The sequence below is a fragment of the Lithobates pipiens genome, unplaced genomic scaffold (assembly GCF_037356315.1).
Source record: "Lithobates pipiens isolate NorthernLeopardFrog02 unplaced genomic scaffold, aLitPip1_a1.2 Scaffold_23, whole genome shotgun sequence".
Classification (NCBI taxonomy): domain Eukaryota; kingdom Metazoa; phylum Chordata; class Amphibia; order Anura; family Ranidae; genus Lithobates; species Lithobates pipiens.
Window position 1 is genome coordinate 101,565,830 of NW_027507785.1, and position 12,497 is coordinate 101,578,326.

The following is a 12,497-nucleotide window of genomic DNA, read 5'->3' on the forward strand; positions in this document are numbered from 1 at the left end:
TTTTGTAGGTATTTCTACTGTCCTGTTGCTCCAGGGCCTCCATAAATATGTTAAGTAGTCAGGAAATTAGATGCCTAATATTGTGCTCCTTGAAAGCCCAAAGGTTCTCTTTGGATTTTTGGCCCCTCTATGCATCTAGGCTGTGAAAAAGTCTCAGAAATGTGGTATCCCCATACTCAGGAGACCTAGAAGAATGTTATTTGGGTTGTAAATATAAATATGCCTATGCTGTATATAAGAATGTCCATGGATAGATAGAAACAGTGTCAGTAACCCTACCCCTGCAGCAAGTTAATGAACTGGGCATGCATATACTACAGCTAGCCGATGTCGCCATAACACAAGTCTCCATTTACCTCACAAAAACAGAAGGCCAAGAAAGGAAAGAAAGGCTGCAGTGTGGGTCCCACAGCAGGCAGTGCATTAGGCAGGGCTTGTAGGCTGGGCTTGTGTCTTATCCCAGAACACTGTTGGAGCAGGCTGTACACCAGGAGAAGCATCTAAGGCAATGTGTGTGGCATGAGTTTTGCAAAAATAAACATATCTCCCCTCTACATTAGGAGGCATAGAAGTGGAATGCTATATAGTTTTGGATTGCAGATGAGTAGGGAGGGTGCAGCTCCCCTTTGATAATGTTTTAGATTCTGAGTGTTGTGTACAGGATGTTCTCATAATGTGGATCAAAAAAAAAAAACACACATTTTTGGATTCTGAATGTTCTAAATGATAGCAGCTCTTTGTTACAGCTATGCACTGTACAACATAATGGTGACAAAGCAGAGGTAGTAATTGCATTGGTAAATGCAGTCAGCAAGCTGGCCATGGAGCTTACACCTGTTCGTATTATTATGTTAAGTAGCATGCTAACATTTTGCAGTAAATTTGTGCTTATGAAGTAGTATGTTTGTTCTTTTTACTTACTACCTTTTCATAGTAACCTAAACTGAAGAACAATCTACTAACAGATTAGTGACTTACAATATATAGTCAGGCTTAGTAATGAGTATTACAGTGGCGGTCTGTAATGCAGGATGCAGGGGTGCCGCCCCCCTTTCCATGCGCCCGGCCCCCTAATCTACATGTGAGGCACCGGATGCATGGATTCATATGGGGGTTTTTCTTTTTTTTTAAGCACTTGATTAGAGCCAGAGGCTCCAATAGGCTTCAAAAAAGGGTGGTCTCAGGGCGCACAGTACTGCACCCCGAGCTCATCCAGTTGCTTGTGCCGATCGTCCGTCCGGGGGGGCTGGCGTTAGTTTTCCACTCCCCCCCAAAAATATTTAGCACCAGCCGTCACTGGTGTATAACATTATTAGTCTTTAGGTTTATTTTTTATCTAGCTGGTATGATCAAATTGATATGTTAATAATAAGTACAATGTTATATATAGCTTTAAAAACAACATATGGCAGCTGCTTTTTATATCAATTTGTGCGTTAGGACAACATCCTAAAGTACATGTAAATTCTAGCTGAATGACATTAAGGGATATTTTTTAAAAACATGTGTAGTAGCATTGGCCCAGCGGTCATGAATAATCTCTATAATATGTCTAATAGGTTTATTTCCTATGATTCTCAGTGCCATATAGTGACCACAATGTGATATTTTTTCTGATTAAATGATGGTCATAGGAAAAAAAACCCATAATAGACACATTACAAGGTTTATTTACATCAGCTGCGACATTCAGACAACTTTTTTTGTTTATAAATAAACCCTAGTGTGCTGTAGCATTGTGTATCACAAAAATTGTTATTAGAAAAAAATACCTGTTTTCATCTATTGAACTTTAATAGGGCTATTTGAGAGGTGTGGAATTTTCCACCCACTGCAGTGTCACTTCAGTACACAATATTGATGTATCACATGGTGGGAGGAACCACCGACCCCACCAACACAGCAGCATTCTCTTCTCCCAATGACACTGCCGACTCACGTGCATTCTTTCTTTGCTACAGTTTGCCCCATATTTACATAAAGGCCCTCCCTCTACTCCTTAAACAGTCTGACCTTAAACACTTCAAATGCATCAAGAATAAAAAAAAAAAAAAAAAAAAAAAAAAAAAATGATGTGGGCTTACAAGAGTTTTACAGGAGCAAAGATGTATTTGGGAGCGCTGGATGGGGGCGTGGCCGGATGTGGGAGTGAGTGAGTGAGAGAGTGAGAACGCTGGACGCCCGCTCCTAGCCTCCCCTAGCTCTCCCTCCATGTAAGAGAATCTCCCTGGTGGAGGTGGCGCTTACTCTGGGCTTCTACCTGGACCCTGTGTGGGACGTGGCGGCCCTGGTCGCCTGGCTCCGGAGCTTGTTGTACACCGCCGGGCGGTGCTTGGCGGTGGGTCTCGCGGGAGTTCGTGTCGGCGTGGCGCCAGCGTCATCAGAGGCGCGTCATCGGGAGCGAGCCGAGCAGAGGGAGCCTGCGGGAGCCCGAGGGAACCTCTCCAGCTGACTCGGGACGCGCTGAGAGCAGTGACTGCAGCAGCAGCTATTAAGAAGTCATTAAGAAGACCCGGGCGGCGGCCCGCAGCAATTCATAAAGAAGAAGCCTATGGCATCTACCTAGGCTGACGGTAAAGCGGCAGTGTGCGGTGGGGTGAGAGGCAAGTAAGGAGGAGGGGACAGTACCTGGGAATGACCATATGAACATGCAAATATATTTGTCTACCTCTACTACACACTAAGCCTGTTTGCTGGAAGATATAGGGTCCCAAGCCTTTGGAGCCCTTGGGATTTACTGAAAGGGCTGTCTCCCCTTCTTTTTCTTTTTTTTAGTATTGCAGTCTCTATAGCGTGATGAACTCTGTTAAATTATCTATGCAAATCCAATACAACATCTAGAACATTTAGAACCAGGCAAACTGTTGGGGGAATAGTCTTTTGGGTCCATGCTCAGCCTGTACGGTTACCCTGCTGTTACCTTGGCTTGGAGCCACCGCACTATTTCTTTTGCCTTACCGCATGGACTTGTATCACGCTGCTAACACCAGGTTTTTTGGGGGGCGATTCTATCGCAATTTTTTAACATCTCTATTTTTGGCCGCTTTTTTACCATGCTTAGTAAGCGGGCTAACGAGGATGGGATGATTGGCGAGGGGAATCAAAAAACTCGGGCTGCTAAAGAGAAAGCAAATCAGGCATCGGCTACTGTAGTAGCAAAACTGGAACGCTTTGCCCATGCAACCTCCCCTACCAGAAAAGGGCCCCCCCAGCCAGCAGTCCAAACAAAGACACAGGGGGGTACTGCGGAAAGGAGAAGTACCACTCAACTAGCATCTAATCCAGGACGATCACCTAGTGGCAGCAAGATACATGATGCAGCTACAGCAGCAAGCAAGATAGCACACAATATACCAGCGCTGGTGGAATCCCCTCCATTGGAGGGTGATGAGCCCACACTGCGTGATATATTGAAGGCAGTTAATGAATGCAAAGTGTCTATAGATGGCCTCGATAACCAGCTAGCCAGTATTAAAATTGAATTGCACTCCATGGGCCAACTACTGAGCAATACAGTGGCAAGAACTACGATTCTGGAAGGGAGACTGAGCACGATCGAGGATGACTTTTCCCCACTACAGCAAAAAATAAATGCACTATTGAAACAATCAGCCATACAGTCAGCAAAACTAGACGCGCTGGAAAATAACAACCGTAGGAATAATATCCGCCTGATTGGCCTCCCAGAGGGAAGCGAGGGGTCTAACCCCATAGATTTTTTGGAAATTTGGTTCAGGGAACTTATGGGTAACACCCCCTTTACCACTCTCTTTGCTATTGAAAGGGCCCATAGAGTCCCCGCAGGTCCGCATCTATCAGAGGGCCGCACCAGGCCTCTGATATTGAGACTCATGAACTACAATGATCGTACCATTTTATTACGTAGGACCAGGGAGCTGAAGGATGTTTTCTATAAAGGATCCAGGGTCTCATTCTATCCAGACTTCTCGCCAGATCTACAGAAACGGAGAGCTGAGTTTATCCCTATTAAGCGAACCCTCCGCCAATATAAGTTAAATTATGCACTGTTGTATCCTGCCCGGCTACGAATAACTGCTTTGGGCTCAACTCTTTTCTTTGACACCCCAGGAGAAGTGGAAAGATGGTTGGAGGAACATAAAAGTGATTTTTAGCCACTCTGCAATCATTGGGACTGGCTAAATAGGACTGGCTCCTTGGGAGCCCTTTTTTTTTTTTTTTTTTTTTTTTTTTTTTTTTTTTTCTTTTTTTTTTTTTTTTTGGGGATAACACCTGCACGAGTAACAATGTTAGAGATGTAGAAAACTTATATATGTTAGCTAGATTTAGCTTGAGGCATGGGATTATAATGTTTTTTTTTAGCACTAACTCGCGCCTCTTAGAAAGGAGGGATGAGTAAGGGTGTTAGTATAAATGTTGGTATAAATCGCACAATATAATGCAAATATCACTATATCCCTCACATAGGTATTGGAGGGGGTGTCATTGAACACCCCCCCCCTGTTTTTGTATAAAACCTGCACGAGTAACAATTCTAGAGATGTAGAAAATTTATTATATTAGCTAGATCTAGCTCGAGGTATGGGACTATAGTGTCTTTTTTTTTTTTTTTTTTTTTTTTTTTAGCACTAATCTGCACCTTTTAGAAAGGAGGGGTGAGCAAGGGTGTTAGTATAAATGTTGGTATAAACCGCACAAGATAATGCAAATATCACTATATACCTCACATAGGTCCTGGAGGGGGTGTCATTGAACACCCCCCCCCTGTTTTTTTTTTTTTTCCTCTCCTCCTTTTTTTCTTTTTTTTTTTTTTTTTTTTTTTTGGATGCAAAGGTGCACTGTCTTAATTCTATATAATATCTGCACTTGAAATAACTTTACTGAGCAGCACGGGGGAATTTTTTTATGAAAGTATGTGGTATGTTTTATAGGATCATTGATTAGTAAGGGGGGGTGAGGAAGGGAGATGGCAGGTACGTCATAACATAGTGTAAACACTATTAGAAATGCTTAATGGTTGGGCATCGAGGATGCCTCACTGAATACGCCCTGCCACTTTCCCTCCCCCCCCCCTCCCCTTTTTGTGTTTTGTATTTTTTGTTTTTCGTTTTATTATTTTTATTATTTTTTTTTCTCTTTTTTTCCTTTTGAGCCTAGGTGGCATTAGTGGCGGGGTACTGAGTGAGGTCGAGGTGAGACATTCCGGGGAGCCTAGGGCTCCCTGGGCTATTTGGGAGAGCGGAGGGAACGGAGTTGGGTGTCCAGGGTCCTGGGGAGTATGGAAAATCGAGCCACAATAGTGTCCCCCAGGGGATACCCTGATGGGTGGGCGGGTGGGTGGGAGGAGGTGGGGGGGGGGAGGAGCTGCTCAGGAAGTTGGGGGGGGGCGGGGGGATGGGAGGGTGGGGAGGATGGGTGGGTCGTAGGGTTAAGGGGACCACCTCGAGCGCGTATAGCCGATACAACGGAATTGGGGGGGGGGAGGGACAGTGGGCCCGTCGTGGGAGGGCGGGCCCCCTTCTCTCCCTCCCCCCTGTCCCGTCCGGTCTGAGTACTAACAGCACCTATGGGTAGTGCACATATCTTATCATGGAATGTGAGGGGATTGGGAGACCCAAAAAAGAGGGCAGCAGTTTTTCTGGAAACAGGAAGGGGAGGTCCTGGCTTGCTTTTCCTTCAAGAGACACACCTAATTCCCAGTACAGCCCCATTGTTAAGGAACCGGAGGTTCTCGGCATACTATCACTCTTTTCACACAACTTATTCAAGAGGGGTGAGTGTCCTTGTTAAAAGAGGCACAGATTTTCTGTGCAAAGAGTCCTCTATTGACAAAGAGGGAAGATTTGTTTTTTTGTTTGGCCTCCTGTCCGGGCGCCAATGTATTTTAGCCAATATCTATATACCCCCTCCTTTCAAACTGGAAGTAATGGTTAAGTTGACGACGTTCTGTCTAGATAAACCAGCTGTCCCATGTATAGTAGTAGGCGATTTCAACGAAACGCTGGACCCGCATATTGATAGATTTCCTGCTCCACTGGCGATCAAAATGGGGCGTTTGCAGGGCTTCATCTCCGAAATAGGTTTGAGCGACTTATGGCGAACACGCCATCCTCAAGTAAGACAGTATTCTTGCTTCTCCAGCACTTATTGCACACTATCAAGAATTGACATGGTACTGGGCAATAAAGCAGCCGCGGAGGTGGTCCAGGAGATAGAATATGGAGTAAGGGGGGTGTCTGACCACTCCCCCCTGTCCATGATACTGTCTCTGGGTATTAGACCAGGCCCAAGAGAGTGGAGGATTAACCCGGGCTGGCTGGTATTAATGGGCCCCCCAAGTTCCCACCAGGAAAAGTTAGAGGAATTTCTTCAAATAAACAGGGGCTCTGCCCCCCCGGGTGTGGTTTGGGACTCCTTAAAAGCCTACATTAGGGGCACATTGATACAACAAGTAGCAATTATTAAGAGGAAAACTCGAGACCAGGATTTAGCAATGAGAAATAAGGTAGCCCAGGCAGAACAAGCATACATAGCAGCACCATCGATTGCAAGTCAGCGGGAATGGCTGGACAGCCAACAAGTCTATAAAATAGCCCTCCTAAAAAAAGCTGAGAACAGGCGGATTTTCCAGCGCCAGCATTATTTTGGCGAAGGAGAGAGAGTAGGTAGAACCCTTTCTCTCCTGGTTCAAACTAACAGTGCTCCAACAGTAGCCCAGGTAATTAAGTCACCCACAGGTGTTCTGGTCTCCAGCCCCTCCGCAATTATGAGGGTATTCCACGATTACTATAGGAATTTATATAAATCTGTCATTCAGGGACAAGGTAATTCGGCGACTGATTTTCTACTTCGGACAGCAATACCAACTTTATCAACAGATGATAAATTTTCTCTCGAGCTACCACTTACGCTGGAAGAATTAAGGAATGCAGTGGCCGCAATGCCTAACGATAAATCCCCAGGGCCAGATGGCCTTCCAGTAGAAATTTATAAACGCTATGGGGAGGTCCTACTGCCGGAACTCCTCGTGATATTGAATCACGCATTGGAGACAGGGGAACTCCCTGACTCGATGCGTGAGGCTAATATTACTCTAATTTTGAAGGAGGGAAAGGATTCCCAGGAAGTTTCATCATACCGTCCGATATCTCTGTTATGTACGGATATCAAAATACTAGCTAAAGTACTAGCAATCCGGTTAAACACATACATCCACAAACTTATACACCCAGACCAGTCGGGTTTTATCCCGGGTAGGGCGACTAGTACCAACATTAGAAGAGTCTTCCTTAATGTCCAACTACCTAGAGATAATGAGGGGGTGGGGGCCATCCTAGCACTTGATGCCACTAAGGCCTTCGACAGTTTGGAATGGGGCTATCTGTGGAGGGTCCTAGAGAGGTTTGGATTTGGCCCCCTTTTTACCCAGTGGATAAAATTAATGTATAACAAACCTAGGGCCAAAATCAAGCTGGGTACTGAAACCTCTGAACCATTTCAACTGGAAAGAGGTACAAGGCAGGGATGTCCGCTCTCCCCCCTCCTTTTTGTATTGGCCATGGAGCCCCTTGCGGCCCTGGTAAGGTCTTGCCCGGACATACAGGGATTTCGGCGGGGTAGTTCCGAGGAAAAAATTGCCTTGTTCGCAGATGACCTTCTATTCTTTATTGGTGATGTGGACTCTACCCTGAATAGAGTGATCCATCTGATGGGCGAGTTTGGCCAACAATCGGGCTTAGAGATCAACTGGGACAAATCAGCTCTTTTACCACTGCTCCGGCATGGGGAACATGGGGCACCCCCAATGATAACCGGCCTGGAGTTGGTGACTAAGCTGAAGTACCTGGGCATTTGGATATCAGGGGACGTAAGTCAATATGCCAATGAGAATCTGGCACCATTATTGACGAAAATGAAGAGGAAACTTAATAGTTGGTGTGGCCTCCCTCTCTCGGTGGCGGGCCGCTGCAGCCTGGTAAAAATGATTTGGCAACCCCAAATACTTTACATTCTACACAACTCTCCAATTTGGATCAACCAGAAATGGTTCCAGGTCATGGACTCGCTTATTCGGCAATTAATCTGGAAAAAGGGGCACGCTCGGATAGGCTTACACACGCTGCAGCTGCCCGTCGCGGAGGGAGGGTTGGCCATACCACATTTGGGGGCATACTTCTTGGCCGCCCAACTCCAGCATCTAACAGGGGCAGGACTTCAAGAGGGGGGGTCCATAGGTCACAAGTTGATGATGATGGGAGCACCTCACAAACTGGTTCCCGAAGCTCTGGAGGCTAATGCCCTTTCTTATAGCTGCCCCACCAATACTCTAATGAGGAAGGTATGGCAGCAAGCAAAGCGTAAATTGGGATATGTGGGAATAACTACCTATACTCCTCTATGGGGTAACCGTCATCTGTTTGAATTAAATAAGGTCGACAAAGCTCCGGAATGGGATAGCCAGGGGATTAATAGAATAGTTCACCTTTATGAGGGGAACACAATGAAATCTTTTGAAACTATCAGCCAGGAATTCAATGTCCCTAATAGGTCATTTTACAAATATTTGCAACTGAGGCATGCAATTCAGGCCCAATATGGATCACTCACTATTGAGCGAACTGAAATACCCCTGCTCCAGGCCCTCATAGATCATGGACACGCAAAAGGTCAGATCTCGGGCCTATATATGAAGCTTAGAGGCAGTTTCTTGAAAGGCGAAGGCCCAGCCAAGAGTAGACAGGGTTGGATAGGGGATCTCGGCCCGATATCTCGGGAACAGTGGGCTAAAACGCTTGAACAGGGGCACCTGGCCTCTATATCTCCATCCCAGCGCGTGTCCCATCTGTTCCTCATATATCGGGCATATTACACCCCCCAGAAGTTATGGAAAATGGGGAGGAAAACCAGGGATGAATGTCCTAGATGTGGGGCACCGGGGGACCTCTTCCACATGGTGTGGAAATGCCCAAAGCTGTACAGTTATTGGCTAGAAATAGTTATTAAAATAAATAGAGCTTTTAAGACCACCCTGAAACCTGAGGCCAGGGCCTGTATACTGGGGATATTTGACGGGGTTAATATTCCTATGCCAATCAAGCCATCCGTCCTGAAGTGCTTATATCAAGCTAGGCGACTGATAGCAATCAATTGGCAAGCTAGAAACCCCCCCGATACTGGACAATGGGTCAACGCAATTAACTCCCTAATATGGTGCGAGAGAGTAATGCTTATAAAGCTAAACAATCTAAGAAAATTTGAGATATTATGGCGTCCCTGGCTGACTGATATGGGATTCCCCCTGGAGTGAGGTCAATATATGGATGGCCTAGTACCCGCTTGGGATTTTGCCCCCTTCCCTCTAATGCGGAGCCCCTTCCTTTTTCCTCCTTTTTTTTTTTTTTTTTTTTTTTCTTTTTTCTTTTTCCTGGCCTGCATGGAGGTGGTTGTCTGGCTGTGACTGGGACAGTTGTTGTCGGCATTGCGCGCTCGAGGTGGGGTGGGGGGTAGGGAGGTCTGGGGGGGGTAGGGCGGGGGAAGGGCATCATGGGGTGGCAGAGATGTGTAGCCGCTACATAGCAGTTTTAGCGCACTAGCCTAGCCACTAGCCAATATTATATCTAACATTCAGGTTTAAGCGTGATGTATGCTATGTTAGCGCCATTACTCAATCATATTTTGTCTTGTGTTTTGGAATGTATCAGGCTACGCCACCCCGGTATTGTAAATTATTATTTTTGTATTGGTGAAAATATTAATAAAAATTAAATAATTAAAAAAAAAAAAAGATGTATTTGGATCACATACTTTTATCCCTTTTTTACTTATCCCGACTGTAATTAATTTTGGAGTTTCTGTTTGGCCTAGTGCTAAGCAGTATTCTCAGCGGCCTCTATTCTGTTATCTATTTTTTTTGAACTTATTCTATTGAGTTTATAGAGGACTATTTAGGTTAGGTGCATTACTGTAAGGCTGCTTTCACACTGAGGCGCTTTATAGGTGCTATAGCGCTAAAAATAGCACCTGCAAAGCCCCTGTAAAGCGTCTCTCCTCTCACTCCAGTGTGAAAGCCAGAGTGTTTTCACACTGGAGCGGTGCACTGGCAGGGCGCTAAAAAAAGTCCTGCAAGCAGCATCTTTGAGGTGCTGTAGAAGCGGGGTAGCACCGGCAAAGCACCGGCAAATAGCCTTTTAACCCTATTTCGGCTGTTAGTGGGGGTTAAAAAACAAAAGAGTAAAACTTGCGCTTGGTAAAAATTAGTTGATAAGGAAAAAATCAATTTAAGAAAATAGCAGCCAAGCACAAAAAAACAGATACTAGGTCTAAATAACAGAAATGTGGAAAACAGTGCAGCGCTTAATATATAACATGTGACTGAATATAGTGAAACAATAGATCAGGGAAAAAACTTTCAAAGATGATGTTTCCAAAAAGTAAAACATCAATGATAAACAATACACATGTGCATATTGTGCAATAAACAAAGAAGCAATAAAAATGGATTATTGAACCAAAAAAAACACTTTTAAAGAGGACAAATGGTTATTTAAACTACAGCTTAATGCTGTGAAGCACAAACTTGTAATTAAGTGAAAAAAATAAACAACAAGATTGAAAAACAAATCAAAACAAATCCCATGCCTTGGATAAATGAAGTGATTTACAAGGCCCCATATATGTGAAGATAAAAGTTCATTAAATGAAACGTGAATGAAACTTTAAAGTTGGTCCCAGGTGTCACTGGTGTAGGTGCTTGACCACGTAAATTCTTTCACTGTACAGTTTAAGTAAGTAGTAAAGGCTTACCAGAGCCACCATTAGTGTGCGCAGATACGAACTCCCCAACGATTAGGATCGGACAAGATCGTTCCTCCGACACTCCTCGTGTAGATGGATGATTCGAATCACCTTTGGGGGTAGGAAGGTGAAAAATGACCCACACCTTCGGATGTTCCTTGAACGTCGTCCGTTCCGGTCAGTTCGAAAATTACAAGTTGGCGTATCACCAAATGGATGAAAAAGGAAAAAACGCCCAATCGTGTGATAAAGTCTAAAACACGTGAACTTTATTTTCCAACCATATAGACGTTGAAAGCTACAAATGACTCGATCGAGTCGCATAAAATTAAACGAAGAAAGTTGCTAGCAAAAATATAAAATCAAGCAGATAAAAATAGCACGAGATGTAGACGTATCTACCCGACGATCGTTTCGTCACAGATTGACGTCATCAGGCGTACCCCTGATGACGTCAATCTGTGACGAAACGATCGTCGGGTAGATACGTCTACATCTCGTGCTATTTTTATCTGCTTGATTTTATATTTTTGCTAGCAACTTTCTTCGTTTAATTTTATGCGACTCGATCGAGTCATTTGTAGCTTTCAACGTCTATATGGTTGGAAAATAAAGTTCACGTGTTTTAGACTTTATCACACGATTGGGCGTTTTTTTCCTTTTTCATCCATTTGGTGATACGCCAACTTGTAATTTTCGAACTGACCGGAACGGACGACGTTCAAGGAACATCCAAAGGTGTGGGTCATTTTTCACCTTCCTACCCCCAAAGGTGATTCGAATCATCCATCTACACGAGGAGTGTCGGAGGAACGATCTTGTCCGATCCTAATCGTTGGAGAGTTCGTATCTGCGCACACTAATGGTGGCTCTGGTAAGCCTTTACTACTTACTTAAACTGTACAGTGAAAGAATTTACGTGGTCAAGCACCTACACCAGTGACACCTGGGACCAACTTTAAAGTTTCATTCACGTTTCATTTAATGAACTTTTATCTTCACATATATGGGGCCTTGTAAATCACTTCATTTATCCAAGGCATGGGATTTGTTTTGATTTGTTTTTCAATCTTGTTGTTTATTTTTTCACTTAATTACAAGTTTGTGCTTCACAGCATTAAGCTGTAGTTTAAATAACCATTTGTCCTCTTTAAAAGTGTTTTTTTTGGTTCAATAATCCATTTTTATTGCTTCTTTGTTTATTGCACAATATGCACATGTGTATTGTTTATCATTGATGTTTTACTTTTTGGAAACATCATCTTTGAAAGTTTTTTCCCTGATCTATTGTTTCACTATATTCAGTCACATGTTATATATTAAGCGCTGCACTGTTTTCCACAGTGGGGGTTAAAAGCATCCCACTAGTGGCCGAAAAGCGTCGCAAAAACTACGATAAAGCACCACTAAAAATAGCAGTGCTTTACCACCGACGCCTGGGCGCTGCCAGTGTGAAAGTGCCCTATATCAATGTTTAATTTCATCTACCATTTTACCAACCATCTTGCCTTTATGTCAAAGATCTATCTATGTTACTATGCTACTGAGTTTTAATAATTCTACATCATTTTGTGCCTTTAGGCAAAATGGACACAATACTTTCTCATCTATCCACAAGATCATTAGTTAAAATACTGAAAAGAACTGGACTCCTACAGATGTTTGTGGATACACTTAAAATATGTTCTTTTTGTCTCCTGTGCTTTAACTATTTTATTATGCTT

The 12,497-nt window shown here is 43.9% G+C and overlaps 1 protein-coding gene across 1 annotated transcript in view; it reads left to right on the top strand.

Annotated features, from left to right (window-relative positions):
• SLC6A11 (solute carrier family 6 member 11) overlaps positions 1-12,497 on the top strand; it is a 376,923-nt gene that overhangs the window by 40,745 nt on the left and 323,681 nt on the right. The gene's annotated exons all lie outside the window — the stretch shown is intronic.